We start from the raw sequence: 15,287 nt of genomic DNA on the forward strand, positions 1-15,287 counted from the left end.
TAGGGCCTGTTCTGAGATCAGCAGAGTCCAGTGAGCCCCGCGTGAGCCCACGCTGGAGTCGCAGCCTGAGGAATGCGCCCTCTTTCACAGGCTGTTGACTCACTGATGGCTGTGCTGGTGCGTAGCAGGCTGAGCGTTGCTGTGGTGAGGTTACACAAGCAGTGGGGCAGGGCAGGAGCTGGACGGAAGCAAGACAGGGGAGACCGAGGCGTGGGCCCCACTGAGGAGGAAGGAGGGCCTGTGCACAAGGAGAGGGGTGGCCTGAAGCTGGCAAGGTGGGGAGCGGTGGGAGGAGGGAGCACGGAGCACCTTGGGGGAGGACGAGAGGAGCCTCCTGCATGTTTCTGAAGGCAGGGCTGAAGCTAAGCCCAGCTTTGAAGGGCGCTCTGTTTCCCTTAGAGCCCTCCTGCCCCCGTCAGCTCCTCCTCCTCACTTGCTGGCCCCTCCCCCAGGGCACGCTCACTGCTCTGAAGTCATCTCCCTGAGGTCCCCCACGGAAGCCCCTGTCCCCGAGAGCTTCCAGGCCCTCAAGCAGCCTCTCCCTCCTGCTCCTCCAAGCCACTTTCTCTCCTTTCACCTGCTCCACCACTACCAGCAAAGACCAAAACATCACACAGATCTTCTCTCTGTCTTCCGACTGTGGGTTTCTTAGTAAACCATTTGGGTTGGAAACCAATTTAAGGGGCCAGCATTGTGACACAGCAGGTTCATCTGCCACCTGCGATGCCTGTATCCCATATGAGCACCGAGTCTGGCTGTTCACTTCCTATCCAGCTCCCTGCTAATACATCAGGGAAAGCAGTAGAAGATGGCCCAAGTGCTTGGGCCCCTGCACCCATGTGGGAGACCCAGAAGAACCTCCTGGCTCCTCTCTCTCTCTCTCCTCCCTCCCTCCCTCTCTCATCTCTCTCTCTCTCCCCTATTTGCTCTTTCTCCCTCTTACTCCCTTTCTCTCCTAATTGTGCCTCTCAAATAAATAAATAAATCTTGAAAGGAAGGAAAGAAATGGCATGTGTACCAGCAAGCCTGACCTCTGGCAGCAGCTTCCCTAACGTGCCCCAACCTGTCACTTCTTCCCTTCAACTTGATAAGTTGCATTCTCTGAAAATCCCCAAGTTTCTTCACAATGGCTTTGGCCAGGGATGGCTGTGGGACCAGAGGATGAACTATGCCTGCAGTGGAGGTTGGCTACTGTCACAGGCAGGTCATTAGCATTTCAGGCTTTGCCGACCAAACGGCTCCATGGCACCTGCTCAGCACTGCCTTGGCAGTTCAAAGCAGCCACAGGCAATAAGTGAACTAACGGGCATGATCGTGTTCTGGTAAAGCTGTACTGAAACAAGTGCCCGGCCGCTCTGGTCCTCAGGCAGGAGATCGTGCAGCCTTGCCGTGGGGACCATTTGTGAGCCTGGGACTTCTCTTCTTGCTGCTTCCCACAGGACTGCCCATGACACAGCTCACCTTCCCATTGGATTCTTAAAGTACATGGGAGGTCTTCAGAGTATTTCTGCAAGGGTGAGAGGCTTAGGAATTAAGTGTGATGCCTGCCTCTGAGTCCTGACCCCAGCTTCCTGCTGATACAGACCCTGGAAGGCAGTGGTGATGCCTTGGGTAACAAGGTCCTGCCACCCAGCAAGGATACCTGGATTGAGTACCTGAGTGCCTGTTTCCTGGCTCTGACCTCAGCCCAGCTGCAACTGTTGCGGGCATTTGGAGAGTGAACCAGTGAGTGGAACTTCTGTCTCTCTGCTTCTCAAATATTTGTTTTTAACTCCATGAAAAATAATACTAAGAAAGTATGCAAGATTTCAAAAAAATTTTACATCCAAGTAAAGTTATATTTTAATTCCTTTTTCTACAAACAAAAAATGTTTAATTTTCACTTTATTTGAAAGACAGATGAACAGATTCTCCATCCACTGGTTGTATCCCCAAATGTCCACAACAGCTAGGGTGTGCCCAGACCAAAGCCAGAAGCTCAGAATTCAATCTGAGTTTTCCATGTGAATGGTGGAGACACAAATCCTTGAGCCATTGCTACTGCCTCCCAGGGTCCCCAATAGCAGAGATTCAGATCGGAAAAAGGAGAGCCAGGATTTGAATCGGGTACCGTAATATGGGATGCAGGTGTCCCTAGCAGCAGTGTAGCTGATGTGCCACACACTCACCCCCATAAACTTTTTGAAGCATCCTTAAATTATCAGTGAAGTAGCCTGAACTCGGCATCGCTCCTGGAAATAGAGAACTCAGAATACAGCTCGGGATGATCTGGCAAAGGCAACAGACAGTCTTAATGTACTGGTTGAGGCTTAACAAGTCAAAATTTAACCATGATGCCCTATTCTTTGGAGTTTTTAAGAAATATTTGTTTGGAAGGCAGGCAGCGTTACAGAGAGAGCGAGAGAGAGAGGATCTTCCACCTGCTGATTCACTCCCCAAATGGCTTTAACAGCCAGAGCTGGATCAAGGCAAAGCCAGGACCCTGGAACTCCATCCGGGTCTCTCACATGGGTACAGGGACCCAAGGACTTAGGCCATCTTTTGCTGCTTTCCCAGGTGCATTAGCAGGGAGCTGGACCAGAAGCGGAGCAGCCGGGACTGGAACCAGCACTCACATAGGATACCAGTGTCCTGGTCTGCAGCTTAACCCGCTGCACCACAACAGCAGCCTCCAGTGTTTCACTTTTCATCTAAAACCTGGCTAAATGATATGCCCCGTGAAAACAACCGTTTTCTGTTACAATAAGAGAGTCTGAAACAAGCCCTGGAGGAGGCCGCCATGTCTACTGCTCCGGATGTCTCAGGACTCCTCTGATAATTCATCCCCGCCCTCCTCCCTGCCAGTCCCCCTCTTCACTCCTGAGGCCTCTTTGATTTGCCTCTCCTGTGCAGCAGCCCTAGCCCTCTCACCTCTGCTTTCGCATGTCCTGAGATGTTCCTGTATGCACACACACGTGCGTGTTGCAGTCCGGCTCCCAGACATATGTTCGATGCAAGGGGACCCAACAGCCAGTGCCTGCTGAGAAACGCCCCATGGGTCTGCCCAGGTGGCCAGCTCACAAGCCCGAAGGGGAGCTGCAGGTCCCACAGTTCTAGCACCCACTCAGTGCTGGGGCCGTGGCAAGAGTGAGAGAGTCCTGCTTCCTGGAGAGTATTTGTGTGCGCCTCCCCGGATCTGCGTGGGCAGTTCCCCTTCTTGACATCCATCCCCACTCTGATTCTCTAGGGAACTCGGAGGCACTGTTCGTCAGTGTCCTGTCTTTGAGAAGGTGGCACACGTGAACCCACAGCGCCGTGACACACACCTTTCTTTAGGGTGATTTCTTTCCTTTGACTTTGTAAGGACCTAAGAAATCCATTACATGTGTATGCATGAAAACTACCCAGATAACCACCAACGAAGTGTGCTAAGCCCATTCAGAGTCTGCAGGTAATGAATGGGAGGAACCTGGAAATGGGCTAAGACAGAACAAGGGCCGTATTACGGCCTCACGGAGCCACAGTCCGGGCGTCTGGGCGGAGGTCAGCGGCAGCCCAGCCCCAGCTGCATCTGGCCCTCCCTGCTGTGCACACACAGCTCCGCGTGTACCAGAGCGTGCTGGGGGTGGGCGAGTTTTACTTTCCACTGTTACTGTTTTCCTCTTTGGTTCTCAGTTGCTGTCTGAGTTGCAGAGCTGTGGGTCTAAGGTAGCAATGGGTTAGCGTTTTAATATCTGCGTGCAACTCGCAGGCGTGTCTCTGCGTGGTGCTGATTTGTTGCGGTTCCCTTGTTCTCAATGGTTATTCGTGGCCAGCCCAGGCCTCTCTGATGGCCATCTGGTTCTCTTTTGGTCACTCAAACATCTGCCCCAGAGATTTGGAAAATGAGCTTCCTTTGGCAGCCTAAAAATAGTCTTAGTGTGACTGAAGCATGAAAGGGAAATCACCGCGCTCCTCTGTCCGGTGGATGCCGACCTCCAGGGGGAGGCAGCCAGGAAGGCTGCCTGGGGATTTGGAGCTCGGATGTCTTCTGTCACATCTGCAGGGTTTGTTTCTCCCCCTCCCCAAGTGCTGGGAACCATAAAAATATGGCGTGAACTTGGAGTTCCAGCCCTCCTGAAGTTTCCCTGGGGACCAGATAGGCCTGCACAATGGCAGCAGTAGGAGATAAAAGCTAAGCCTTGCATGGTTAAAACAGGGACTGCTCAGGAGTTAAACACTGGATGAGTCCCAGTGTGCTCCAAGGAGATCTCACAACCACTTTGTAAAGCAGTTACAGGCCACTTTTTTTTTTTAAAGTTATTTATTCATTTGAAAGTTAGAGTTACAGAGAGGCAGAGACAGAGAGAGAGGTCTTTCATCTACTGGTTCACTCCTCAGATGACCAGAGCTTTGCCTATCCAAAGCCAGGAACCAGGAGCTGCTTCTAGGTCTCCCACGTGGGTGCAGGGGTCCAAGCACTCGGGCCATCTTCCACTGCTTTCCCAGGCCATAGCAGAGAGCTTGACTGGAAGTGGAGCAGCCGGGAATAGAACTGGCATCCATATGGGATGCCAGCGTGGCAGGCAGAGGATTAACCTACTGCACCACAGTGCTGGCCCCATTAGCTAATGAGATTCTTGATGCTGGGTGCTAGCGAAAGACTGCTTTTCAGCATCCGTAGCCTTGGCTGTTTTCCACTGCCACAAGTAGTTTCTTCAGCTCAAAGCAAGTTGAGTCGATGCAACAGCAAGTCTCTCGTGTGCTTCTCTCCTCGGTGACATGTAAATAAACCAAAGGAGATGGATGCATAGTGGTCTCCAAATACTGGCCTCGTACCCTTGACGTTTAGAAAAACGAGCAAACCCTATCCCCTAAAAAGTTGCCTTAGGCAAAATTTTGTTCCTGGGACCTTAATTTTTTAAGATTATTTACTTGAAAGGTGGAGTTACAGATAGACAGAGACAGAGAGAGACCTCCCATCTGCTGGTTTATTCCCCAAATGGCCACAACAGCCGCTGCTGTGCCAGGCTGAAGCCAGCAGCTTAGAACTCCATCCAGGTCTCTCATGTGGGTGGCAGGGGCCCAAGCACTCAGGCCATCATCCACTGTTTTCCCAGGGGCATTAGCAGGGAGCTGGATCAGAAGCAGAGCTGCAATGGCACAAATCGGCACTCATGGGATGCTGGTGTTGCACGCAGCAGCTTAACCCACTGTGTCACAACACCAGCCCCATCCCAGGACCTTATTTAAGTTTACCAAAGTCAATGTCGAGAATAAAACAAAAATAAAATGCAAGGCTGAGGCCTGAGGCTATAGATTCATGGTTACTGGCAGAAGACATGACATTCCTGGGTCAGAGACAAATGACTTGCTCGTGGCACAAAAGCTGGATTCTTGCTTCCTCCAGTTCTAGCTTAGAGCTTTGTTTCTACATCCCTTCTCCTTGCCCCACAAGTCCAGTGGTTGTGATGCCAAGAGACTTGGGCAGATACTCACCCAATGGATTTGTATCCTGGCCGAGGAACGCGGAGCATAGGCAAGCCTGGTTTTTTTTATGATAGGCTATAAACAAACCTGACCTACCTTTGCTCCAGGGAGAGACATGATCTTTATTATACTGGACAGAAAACAGAGCTGCCTCTTCCTCTAACTTTCAAGGCTTTTCACTCTACAAACGTCCTTGAAAAGATAGATCATCCAAAGTAACAACCTCCTGGACCTCTGTTAGCAAGCCGTTAAGAAATACAGGAGACCGTGGAGAATTGTCTCCCAGTAGACTACAGCAGACACACCCAGTAGTATCAACTGAAAGAAGGAAGTTGATGGAAAGATGTCTGACAGTTTTCCGAGCTCCCAACCACGAACGTAAACTGCACTGTCGGGAATATTCCTCCTGTTTGGGTTAAGGGAATTCATCCTGGTCCTACCTATTCAAGAACTTCATGATTTTGCATTTACACTTTGAGGTAAAAGCATAGGTCTTCCTAGTGGAGTGCACTGGGTATGGACTGTGCCTCTGATACAGCTTCTATGTTTTCAAGAGTAGGAATTTTCTGTTTTGGGCCATGTTTTCCTTTTTTACTGCCTCTTTTTTTAAATTATTTTTTAAAATTTATTTGAAAGACAGAGGTACAGATAGAGGTACAGAGAGAGCGAGGTCTTCCATCCTAGTTACTCCCCAAATGGCCATAACAGCCGGAGCTGAGCTGATCCAAAACCTGGAGCCAGGAGCTTCTTCCAGGTTTCCCACGGGGGTGCAGGGGCCCAAGGACCTGGGCCATCTTTCACTGCTTTCCCAGGCCACAGCAGAGAGCAGCTGCTCCTCGAACCAGTGCCCATATGGGATGCTGGCGCTGCAGGCTTGGGCTTTAACCTGCTACTCCACAGCACCGGCTCCTCTACTGCCTCTTGGCATAGAAGCGCTTAGGCTGGGAAAGTAGCATCTTTCCTCCCTCATTTGTTCATCTGGAAAAAAGCCCTCTGCACACTTCTGAACCAGACCGGCTGTTGGGGGCACTGCAGCTCAGAACGGATAATGGCTCTGCCACCTGCTCCTTGCGACTCGCCCCTCCCCAGGTTCTGAATATGGCAGCGGCTGAGCGGCATTGCTTTCTGCTACATGGTCTTGGTCAGTACTGGCTTTGCCTCTAGTGTTTCCTATCCTTCCCCTTCCGGGGAAGACTCACTGGGGCTTCTTTTCACCCTACTGTTCACATTGGTTCCTGAATTTCTTCTCTCATCGCCCCGCTTGCTGAATTTGGGTCCCTTTTTTATTCCCTCTGTCCCTTTGCTCTCTGACTTATTTTTTGGCTAAAATACTCATCTAGATTCGGTTGTATTGGGCCCCTCGTTGTGAAGGCGATAGAACAGACCAGGCGGTGCTCTGGTCAAGTATCCCTGGTTCAAGTGCGCCTTGCCCACTGCCACCCCGAGTGAGCTCATCCCACTCGGGAAACATCTGCCGTCAGAGCCCCAGCAAGTTCTGGCCTATCGTCATCTTGCCCTGTGCTGTTTCTGGTGTTTACTTCTTTGGAGTGCTCATTTCATAGCTATGTTAGGCCACTCCCATCAGGGCAGCAGTAACAGTCCCTTTACAGTCTACCCAGGATCTTTGTACTCTTGCTTCTCTTCCTCACCACTCCCCTTAGATCTGCCCATGCGTTCTCGTGTCTCTTGGTGTGGCTGCCCCAAGTTCTCTCACTAAAGCTCTAAGGCTTCCTTCTCTCATTCATTTCTTTGCCTGGGATCCCATTCTCATCTCTGTACCTCTCTTCCTCAGTTTGGTTTCTTTGATTACCTGTTACCCCCTCTAATCTAGGACCACTGAAGTGTCTCTACTTTTTTTTTTTTTTAAGATTTATTTATTTATTCAAGAGGTAGAGTTACAGACAGAGAAAGGGAGAGACAGAGAGGTCTTCCATCAACTGATTCACTCCCCAAAAGGCTGCAACAGCTGGAATTGGGCTGATCTGAAGTCAGGAGCCAGGAGCTTCTTCCAGGTCTCCCATGCAGGTGCAGGGACCCAAGAGCTTGGGTCCTCTTCTACTGCTTTCCCAGGCCATAGCAGAGAGCTGGATTTGAAGAGGAGCAGCTGGGACACAAACTGATGCCCATATGGGATGCCAGTGCTGCAGGCAGAGACAGCCTGCTACGCCATAGCGCCGGCCCCATGCTTCTCTCCTTTTGTGATGGCCACTTTAACAGTACCTGTCATGTGTCACACAAGGTGGGCATGCATTCTGAGAAGTACGTGAGTAGGCACCTTCATTGTTGGGTGAACATCACAAAGTTTACTTACACTAGCCCACATAATCTTGAGGGACCCTGGTTCTATATGTGGTCCATTGTTGACCGAACCACAGTTACACAGCACATAACCACGTGGTTAAGGACGGGCGCATCCCCTTCCCTCATACACCCCTTTACCTTGGACTTCACAACCCCAGCTCCCTTTGATATCTGTTGTTTAATCTCATCTTTCCTTTTAAGTTAATATCTCTTTTCACCCAGCTGATCATCATGTATCCCTTTATTTTCTCTTTTCCACTACTTTTTAAAAACTTTACTTCATTTGAGAGGCAGAGAGACAACAGATAGTGACCTCCTATCCACTGATTCACTCCCCAAATGCCCACGACACCCAGGGCTGGTGTCAGGAGTTCAGTTCAGGTCTCGCACATGGATACCAAGGGCCCAGCTACTTGAACCATCACCTGCTCCTTTCCGGGACGTGAGTTAGCAGGAAGCTGGATCTGGACTTGAACCCAGAGATCCCAAGTGACGTCTTAACCGCAGTGACAAGTGCCTTCTTCCCGTGCTCCTGTTCTGGTAGTAGGACCACAGCATGTCTTCAAATCCTCCTTGATGTATATACAAATCTGATTTCAAAAAACTATGTGTTCCAGACACATGCCTCGGAAACTGCCTTTAAGCCACAAGATTTGCAGTAATGTTAGGGCCTTTTTCATCATCAGTCCAAGAAAATGATTGGTTTTGATTCATTCAGTAGTTGAATCTGCTTCCCTTCCGTAGGGATTAAGTTGAAATGTGTATCTGTGCAGTCTAAAGCTACAATCATCGTCTTTGTAATCACCAAATCCACAGGCACCCTCAGACCCAGGAGAGAGAAAGCTTTGGGGGGGGGGTATACACGCACACTTTTATGTGTACATATGTGTGTGTTCATTTAATTGCAGCAAAACCTTCCTGATCCCCCTAGAGTGTACATTGGTTTTCTACTAGTACTCCCAAGTTCACTCTTACTTAATCCTGATAGCCCTGTAAGATAGCTACAAGGTAAGTCTAGTCCTTTACAAGTGTGTCACTGTTTCTGTTTTATACATTGCAAGAACTGAGCTGGGCCTCAGTGCTCTAGTGCACACCCCTGCTGCTGCTTGTGCACATCACCTGCATTGCACATCACATGCACTTGGGGTTGCACCTTGAGCGGGACAGGTTTCCATGACCCTGGTTAAATGCATGCATTCTGAACGGATAGCAGCATGATAAAAAAAAAAAGATAAAAAAACAAAACTCCCTCACTTTCTGGCTACTTATATGCAGCTGGGAAGCTTCCATTCTCCCCTTCTCCATCTGTGGAATGAACCTGGACCAGGGCAGGAAGAACAGTGAACTGCAGCTCAGCCCTGTGTCCCCTTTGGAGGTTAGTTCCGTTGGCCAAGGCAGTGGTGAATTCCAGAGGCTCAGGCCCCATCCTGCTTCCATAGCCTGGGCATCTGTGTTCTCAGCTCTCTGGGTGATCCCAATGCTCACCTAAGTTTGTATAGGTTGTTCCTGAGCCTTGGGGACGTCTCTCAAACTCAGGCCACTGTCACCCCCACAGCAGTCACCTTCAGCTCTCGTGGCCATCTCTTGTGCCACTCAGTACTCCAGCCTTAGCCTCGTGCCCACCTCCTGAGAGCCCCTGTTAGCAACACCATGCTTTAGACGAGTTCTCTGGGCATGTCTTTGAGGTTTCTTTGCAGCTCTCTCCAGTCCTTGTATAGGATTCTGCCTTCTCAACTTGGCCCATTACCACATTTGTCTGCTTAATAGCTTCTGGAATTGTGTTGCTGTTGTCTTCAATTCACTTTGCCCTTATAGGATTATTTCTTTCATTTCTTTAAAAAAAATCTCTTTGGGGCTGGCATTTGGTACAAGGATTATGACACTGTTTGGGATGCCCTGTGGGTTCAAGTTCCAGCTCCATTTTTATTTTTTTTTTTCTTTTTCTTTTTTGACAGGCAGAGTAGATATAGAGAGAGAGACAGATCTTCCTTTTTGCCGTTGGTTCACCCTCCAATGGCTGCTGCGGCCGGTGCATCATGCTGATCCGAAGCCAGGAGCCAGGTGCTTCTCCTGGGCTCCCATGGGGTGCAGGGCCCAAGGACTTGGGCCATCCTCCACTGCCTTCCCGGGCCATAGCAGAGAGCTGGCCTGGACTAGAAGCCGGTGTGCCGGCGCCGCAAGGCAGAGGATTAGCCTGTTAAGCCACGGCGCCGGCCTAGCTCCATTCTTAATTCCAGCTTCCTTAGAGTGCACACCCAGGCAGGTAGCAGGATGGCTCAAGTCCTCAAGTCCTTGCCAGCCACATAGGAGACCTGGATTCAGTTCCAGGCTCCTGGCTTCAGCCTGCCTTAGCCCTGGCTATTGCAGGCATCTGGGGAATGAATCAGCAGATGGGAGATCTCTCTCTCTCTCGATCTCTCTCGATCTCTCTCTCTCTCTCTCTCGATCTCTCTCTCTCTCATATCTCAGTCTCTCAGTCTCTCTCTGACTCTGCTGTTCAAGTATAATGAAAAAAAAATTTAATTAATTAAAATCCGTTCACTGCCAGATGTCAGTGTGATTTCAAGAGCAGATTTCTGGGTCGGTGCCATGGCTCACTAGGCTAATCCTCCGCCTGCGGCACCGGCACACCAGGTTCTAGTCCCGGTCGGGGCGCCGGATTCTGTCCCGGTTGCCCCTCTTCCAGGCCAGCTCTCTGCTGTGGCCCAGGAGTGCAGTGGAGGATGGCCCAAGTCCTTGGGCCCTGCACCCGCATTGGAGACCAGGAGAAGCACCTGGCTCCTGCCTTTGGATCAGCGGGGTGTGCCGGCCGCAGCGGCCATTGGAGGGTGAACCAACGGAAAAGGAAGACCTTTCTCTCTCTCTCTCTCTCTCTCTCTCTCTCTCACTGTCCACTCTGCCTGTCCAAAAAAAAAAAAAAAAAAAAAGCAGATTTCTGGAAACCTGCTACCTTTTATTAGAAACCTTTGTCATTTAATTCTTAAATCCAACCCCAGTTTTCTGATGAGGGCATTGAAGCTCAAAGAAGCTGGCAAATGTGCCTAAGTGGCTATTGAAATGGTACAAAAACAAAGAGAAGAAATTGGTACAACCAGGATATGCGCCCAGGCAGCTGGATTCTGAACCAGTCTGCCCAGCCCTTACTACAAAACCGGGAGCTAGAGGTGCTTGTTCACTGCGGGAGAATTTCCGAGTTTCCAGGTGTGGAATGAGGCAGACAGGGAGGCTCTGGCGTGGAAACTGGCAAATTCTATTAGATTCCTTTAATAGCATTGTTTTATAACACATGGCTTAGCAACTGCTCATGAATAATAAATTATATCAACTGTTTCCCTGAACTGAAGGCCTTCCAGAACATTCTGCAAATTTCATTTCAGAACAACTCAAATGACATTTCCAGAAGCGCTTGACGGGCTCTGTGCACCAGGCGGAGAGCACACAGAGCACGGGGACTGTCTTGGAGTGTGGAGATTTCCCGAGACTGAGGAGAGGCTCATCGGCAGCCGAGTTGCACTTTATACGTTGCTGCTCCTGACCTAAGTCGGGACAGATGTGTCTAAGCAGACCACTTCCCGTTCACTGGGTGACAGACCACCTGGCATGGTGACAAGTCTTTCTGTTCCAAGAGGAAGTGGTTCGGTTAAATTCATAACCCTGTTGCTGTGGTGCGAGTGTGTCCCCCAAAGTTGCCATGTTAGGAATGTGTCCCCAGTGCAACCGTGCTGGGGAGTGGGGGGATCAGGTCACGAGAACTCTGCCCTTGGGAGTGGATTAGTGTCATCTTCTTGGCGGTGGATTAGTTACCTTGGGTGTGGGCCTGGTATAAAAGCACATGTAGCCTTCTGGCCCCACCAACGCTTACCCTCTGCCTCCTGCCATGTTGTGATACATAAAGGCCCTCACGACGTGTGCCGCTTTGATCCTGGACTGCCCGAGCCCCAGAACTATAAGAAAGACATTGCTTTGCTTTATAAACTACCCAGTGCGTGATACCCCATTATAGCAACACAAAAGCACCAAGCCACCTATGCTAAGACGTCCAGTGTCTTCAACTAAGATTTCACTCCTGCCGGAGCTCAGCCGTGAGTCCTGTGCAACACCCCGAGATGTCTCTAGGTCCATTCTTCCTGGTCTAGCTCCTGGTGTTAGGTAGTGACGTACACCCTCTTTTTGTCATGAGAAATCTTACTGGCATTTTGTACATCCTAGAAACTAAATTACGGTTCATTCTGTGGTGCATTGGGGGATGAAGGGGAAAAAAAAAATGTGTTCTCTTGCTTCTCTAGTCCTGAAAATAAAAAAATGTGGAGCATTTTTGTTGGCATCATAAGGACTTCAGATCTGACAGAGCACAGGCAGGCTGTAAATACTCCAATACCACTCATTTGCGCTCTCAGTTTATTCACCCGCGGTCTGTCCTAAACCCCACCAGTCTGTGCTGTCCTTCTCAGACTGGTCCTGTGGACAGAGGTGATCAACAGAAGACGGCGACTCAAGGGTCTCTGTGTATTTCCTTGCCTATCAAATGGAGATCGTACTGTTTACACTCGGACGCGTTTGCTGTGAAAATGAAATGAGAACCAAGTGGAGGAGAATGGACTAGACCTGTGCAGTCTCTTCGGAGTGGGGAGGTATCCTGGGAGCACGTGAGGCTGGAACTCACAGCCGGGTCTCGGAGGCGCTGAGCCGCCAGGGATGGCTGCTCTCCTCGGGTTTGTGCATCACCTCTCGAACGTCGCGGATTCAGGGGAAACCTGGGCTGTGAAGGGGAAGTAGTGGGGACGGTGGAAAGAGGAAACGTAAGTCCAGAACCGGCAGCAGGATGGCTTTCCTCCCTTGGCTTTCTGATGGTTTGGACCATACCCACTGCCATGAAGCAGGCTCCAGTAGAGGGAGTGAATGACCGGACCTGAGAGCCAGGGCGTCCGTGTCCCTGTGGATTGGTCGCCTGGATGGGGCGGGATCACCAGAAAGAACCAGCAGTGGAACTCGGTCTCTAGTGGTTGCTGTTTGCAACCTGGAGGCAGCTGCTTTGCATGAAGTGTTTAAGCCCAGCAGAGGAAAAGCCCACGAGAGCATTTCAGGTGTGGAAGCCAAGACACTGAGGCAAAAATGCCCTACGTGAAGAATCTCGGTGGGTGAGACCCCAGTGGAAAGAAGGGGCCATCAAAGAAGGAGGTACTGTTCTCTGAAGGAGGAGAGACCTTCCACTTTGCTTATGGCCTTGTCTAAATACTGGCGGAGACTGGATTCAAAAGGCTTCCATAGCCTTGGCAGCTCATGGCAAGAGCCTCGGGTGATCACTGACGTCATACATAAGAGTAAATTGTTAAATTAACAAGAGTCGCTGTACACTAACTTCCCATACAGGAAGAATTGTATTATGACTGTCTAAGTGCTTGCAAAAGATGTATCATTCTTAGGTGCCTCATTAAAGTTAATTAAGTTTCTAAAAAAGAAATAAGTGAAGTTAACTTTAAGATGCAGTGACTTCAAACAACCCTTGTCTCCACTGTTGAGGAACAGCGTTTTGGTTTGGTTTCTGGTTGTGTTTGTTTTTTTGTTTTTTTACTGTGCAAATTGTTGAACTCTTAGTATAGAGTTGGTTTTTTGTTTTGTTTTTTTGTTTTTTTACTGTGCAAATTGTTGAACTCTTAGTATAGAGTTGGTCTTCTGTGTACAAATTAATTGAAAATGGATCTTAGTGGAGAATGAGACTGGGAATGGGGGGCTGAGGGTGGGAGAGTGGGTGGGAAGGCGGGTATGGGGGGAAGAATCACTATATTCCTAGAGTTGTACTCATGAAATGCATAAAATCTGTATTCCTTAAATAAAAGGTTTCTTTGGGAGGAAAAGTAAATTAAAAAAAAAAAAAGAAAGAAAAAAACAGCAGAGGAGAGGTCCTGAGCCTTCTCTCTGGACTTTCCTGTTTGCATGCTGCCTTCTATCTGCGTGGCCTAGGTCTGACGTTCTCAAAGACGGTTCATCACGTCAGGCCTTGGGGCTGGGGCCGGCATCCCTCCAGGGGATCTTTGCAGGCATCCTCAGAATTCTAGTCTTGCCTTTTCTCCATCATTTGAACTGGACACCTGCCCATCTGTGACATTGTAGGAGGACTGCACCAAACTTGCTGTCCTTGTTTGGATGTTGGGATTCATTTCTTTTCTCAATGACCCTGCCTCAACTTTGCCTGCATCTTCTCATTGTCAGACTTCCTTATTCACAAAGATACTGGAACACGAGGAAGAGAGGTAATCTTCCAAATCTTACTTACTTAATGTGAAACTTATACATAAATAATTATCTCTTAAAAGGGAGGTTACCTTGGGAATTACTCCAGCTACTTTATACATTTTGAATACTGAATTTGACATGCAATGTATGCTTTTTATTACCTGTTAAAATTCAAAAAAAATTTTTTTTGCATTACATTACATGACATTTTGATGAATGGTGTCAGTGGATGCTTCTGTGTCTTGTGAAAGCATGTATATTTGTCTTAGCACCTTTTTTGATGAAGATTTATTTATTTATTTGGAAGGCAGAGTTACAGAGAGAGGGAGAGACAGAGAAAGGTCTTCCATCTGCTGGTTCACTCCCCAGATGGCTGCAATAGCTGGAGCTGGGCTGATCTGAAGCCAGGAGCCCGGAACTTCTTCCAGGTCTCCCACATGCTGCAGGGGCCCAAATACTTGGGCCATCTTCTACTGCTTTCCCAGGCCATAGCAGAGAACTGGATGGGAAGAGGAGCAGCTGGAACACGGACCGGTGCCCTTATGGGATGCCGGCGTCACAGGCGGAGGCTTAGCTTACTATGCCACAGTGCCTCACCTTTAATGTAACACTTTTTCTCTCCAGAATGTCAAAAAGAAAATTTGGAATAGAACAATTTACTATTTGATGTGTCTCATACATTTTGTATATGTAAACTTAGCTCCCCTCAGCTTTTTAGAAGCACTCCCAAACACCTAAGTCTCCTTTCCAATAATTGTAGTTTTTGGAGCATGTTCGGCTCTTCTAGGGTGGAGCCTTGGAATGAGCCTTTCTGCACCGCCCCCTGGGGGCCGACATCGTAGACACACGATTTATAGATGTGCACCTGCTGCCTCCTTGTAGCCTGAGCCATACTTGATACTGGGAGGAGCTAAAGCAGTACGCAGGAGTGTAGCACACCCAGCAACTGGTTGAATAAAGGATGTCATTATTTGACTGCCACAAAATTGATGTTTGTGTCAGAAAACCTCAGAATTGGATTTAAATAAATCCCTGGTTCAGTGTTTGTTGCAACTTGCATCAAGGGGAGAAGCGCTGGCCCAAAAACCAAGAGACCTGCTATCTAGTTGTGGCTTTGACATTGACTGACAGATTACGTCCTAGGTAGAATGAAGAGCGACAGCCCAGGCCGTCCTCGGGGGCTTGCTGAGCAGGGGCTCACCTACCCGAGTGCAGGTTATCTGCAGGACTGGGCTTTGCTCCCGGGACAGCTTCCTCACCCCGCGCCTGTGTTGCTGCTCCTGGGCGTTGACCTAACATCTTGG

General features: G+C 49.3%; 1 protein-coding gene across 1 annotated transcript in view; it reads left to right on the plus strand.

The window, feature by feature from the left end:
* Positions 1-15,287, plus strand: part of PDZD2 (PDZ domain containing 2) — a 262,954-nt gene that overhangs the window by 189,172 nt on the left and 58,495 nt on the right. The gene's annotated exons all lie outside the window — the stretch shown is intronic.

This window comes from Lepus europaeus, chromosome 15, assembly GCF_033115175.1.
Source record: "Lepus europaeus isolate LE1 chromosome 15, mLepTim1.pri, whole genome shotgun sequence".
Taxonomy (NCBI): Eukaryota; Metazoa; Chordata; class Mammalia; order Lagomorpha; family Leporidae; genus Lepus; species Lepus europaeus.